The following is a 3,004-nucleotide window of genomic DNA, read 5'->3' on the forward strand; positions in this document are numbered from 1 at the left end:
CCTTCCTTTTAGCTTTTTTCCTTTGTTTTGTAAATAAAGCTACCTCTTCCCTCATTTCCTAAAACCAAAAGCCACACTCTATATTATGAGTAGGGCCAAAATGACCAATTATGATATAACCTGAGTATCTCTGATTTTTCAGCCATTCATAGCCATCTTTCTACTAATATCCAAATATATTAATAAACAATGAAAGTAGTTTATCTTATTTAATTGCAAAAATTAGACTTTTTCCTTCCTATTGTGAACATCCTTGGAGAATGAATACAGTTTCTTGACATTACTTTTTACTTTCACTTCTTATTGCTTCTTTGGCTGCTTTTGGGATTTTCTTAATTATCCCGCCATCACAAAGACTCCAGAGAAGCGTCTAGGGCAGTGTCTCCCTTCACTATCTCATCCCATCTCATGATTCTTCGTAATGAAACTTAAAACAAAACAAAAAACAAAACAAAAAACTTTTTATTTTGGGGATTCCCTTCATGGCTCAAGGGTTAACGAACCTGACCAGGATCCATGAAGATGGGGGTTTGATTCCTGGCCTCACTCAGTGGGTTCAGGATCCGGCATTGCCATGAGCTGTGGTGTAGGTCACAGCTGTGGCTTGGATCTGCATTGCTGTGGCATAGGCTGGCAGCTGCAGCTCTGATTCGACCCCTAGCCTGGGAACTTCCATATGCCTCAGGTGTGGCCCTGGAAAGCAAAATCAAAACAAAGCAAAAACAGAAAACAAACAAAAAAAACCCTTTTTTATTTTGAAATAGTTCTCAATTTATGGAAGAGTTACAAAGATAATAAAAAGAGTTCCTGTATGTTCTTCACCCAGCTTCTCCTCATTTCACATCTTATATGACCATGGTAGAACTCCAAACCTGAAACAAGAGAGGTTGTCAGAATTGATGTGAATATTTTCATATACTAATTAAACAAGTAGTTATTAAGCATCACTATCCTAGGCTCTGGTGACAGTGTCTGAAAGTTAGAATCCCTGCCTCATGGAGTTTACATTTTCACCTCTTCCACCTCCCTATTGCTATAGGCAATGTCATTGACATGCCATTGAGCTATCAATCACAGCCAATCTTCCTAAAGTGTCATAGTATTTGAATTTTTTTGACACTATTACATTAAGTTATGTATGCTGCTTTGTAATGCATACCTTATTTCTATAATTTCTGGGTTTTTGTTGTTGTTTTTTACATTTTGTCTTGCTTTTGAGTGATTGAGAAGTATTAGTTTAGAATGATGTTTGTTACCTAATAAACATGGCAACATCATTCATCTATTTATCCCAAATCAAAGTTGATCCTGAGTGACAACAAAGGCAGACTGCTAAAGTCAAATCTAGAATTTTGTGTATTTGTGACTGTATATCTTCTTTTGATTAATATTTGTGATTTTCTAGTATAAATATTATTGATAGAACTACCATGATATATCAATGGCTGCTGGAGCCACTATTTCCAGACACAAATTTTCTCTTCCAATTTTTTTTGCTGTTATTCAAGTTTCAAATATCTATCTATGACTCTATGTCAATTCTTTGGGCAACTTCGTTGTGCCAGTATTAAAATGAGAAGCTTTGAGGATACAATTCCTTTACATATCTTAAGAAATACATGTGGTTAAGTGAGATTTAAAAATGAAAATTTCAGATTTCTGAAGCAGGTAGTAATTATAACCTCCAACCTCCAGACTTACTTGAATTATTTACTTTTATTAGCATAAACTTTGACTAAAAATGTGCATATAATATACTCAAGTAAATTTCTTGGTAATCTAGATCTCATTGTTTTGGCTTTTAAATTTTTTCTTCAGTTATATACATATATATACAACACACAAATGTGTATATATATGATGATCTAATTTATATTATAAACCACGGGTCATAATTATGAACATTATTTCTTTGAATGGTTTTTGATAAGAAATGAAATCAGGTATATTTAGAAACCTTCTTCAGAGTTCCCTTTGTGGTGCAGTGGAAACAAATCAGACTAGTATTCATGAGGATATGGGTTCAATCCCTGGCCTTGCTCATTGGGTTGGGGAGCCTGCATTGATGTGAGCTCCGGTGCAGATTGCAGACGCAACTTGGATCCTGCATTGCTATGGCTGTGGTGTAGGCTGGCAGCTGTAGCTTTGATTCGACCCTTAGCCTGGGAACTTCCACATGCCGCAAGTATGGCCCTAAAAAGCCACCCCCCCAAAAAAAGAATTATAAATGATCTCAAAAACATCCACTAAATTACCCTACAAGCAGAGAGAATTAGTATCCAGGATGGTTATTACCCCATGGAAGGCAGAGTTGGTCTAAGTTGACAACACTACCTGTCAGCAAATGCCTTACCATTGTCGTTACAGATGAGGAGACTTCCTTCCAACAAAGGAAAGTCACAGCAGCCTTAGCAGGAGAGTCTCCTTTCTTTTCAACAGTTTCCTGATTGCTGGCCCTGAGTCTTGCCTCAGCTCCTTGCTAACTGAAGGATTATTTCCATCTTTCGATCAGCATTCTCCTTGTCTGTGCAGCAGGTAATACAGAGAAACCCAAGTAAGGAAGAGCCCAGCCACATGAAAAATAAGGCAGGAGAAGACGTTCAGGTTTCACATGAAATCAGAAAACAAATATTCAAGGGTATAAAAATAGAACCATGGCATGCAGCCATGATGCTGCTGCATAGAGCCCATTACAGGAGATATGTTTTGTTCTTTGGTCAAGCATATGCATTCAGTTCTTGCAACTTTCAAGAAGACAGAACTACAAAACTATGATAGAAAATTGGGTAGAACAAAGACTTGGCTCATTAGATTACAGTCGTAAATCTCTGTGGTGGCATTTCCAGTATCTGCGATTCTCTGAATGCATAATTCATTTGTGTAAATATGCAATAAACTTGCTAGTAGAGATTCAAATTTCCTAAGTTACTGAAGTTCTTTTCTTGCTCTATTAGAACCACTTTGTTCTTTTACAATAATTTCTTCACAAGGAAATCTTTATTTT

At 36.6% G+C, this 3,004-nt stretch overlaps 1 long non-coding RNA gene across 1 annotated transcript; it reads right to left on the bottom strand.

Annotated features, from left to right (window-relative positions):
- Window positions 1-732: 732 nt before the first annotated feature.
- LOC125128791 (uncharacterized) lies at window positions 733-2,579 on the bottom strand. Its single transcript, XR_007135320.1, has 2 exons — window positions 2,354-2,579; window positions 733-872 (listed from the first exon to the last, which is right to left on the bottom strand). It is a non-coding gene; the product is annotated as an uncharacterized LOC125128791 (long non-coding RNA).
- Between the last annotated feature and the right edge of the window lie 425 nt (window positions 2,580-3,004).

This window comes from Phacochoerus africanus, chromosome 6, assembly GCF_016906955.1.
Source record: "Phacochoerus africanus isolate WHEZ1 chromosome 6, ROS_Pafr_v1, whole genome shotgun sequence".
Classification (NCBI taxonomy): domain Eukaryota; kingdom Metazoa; phylum Chordata; class Mammalia; order Artiodactyla; family Suidae; genus Phacochoerus; species Phacochoerus africanus.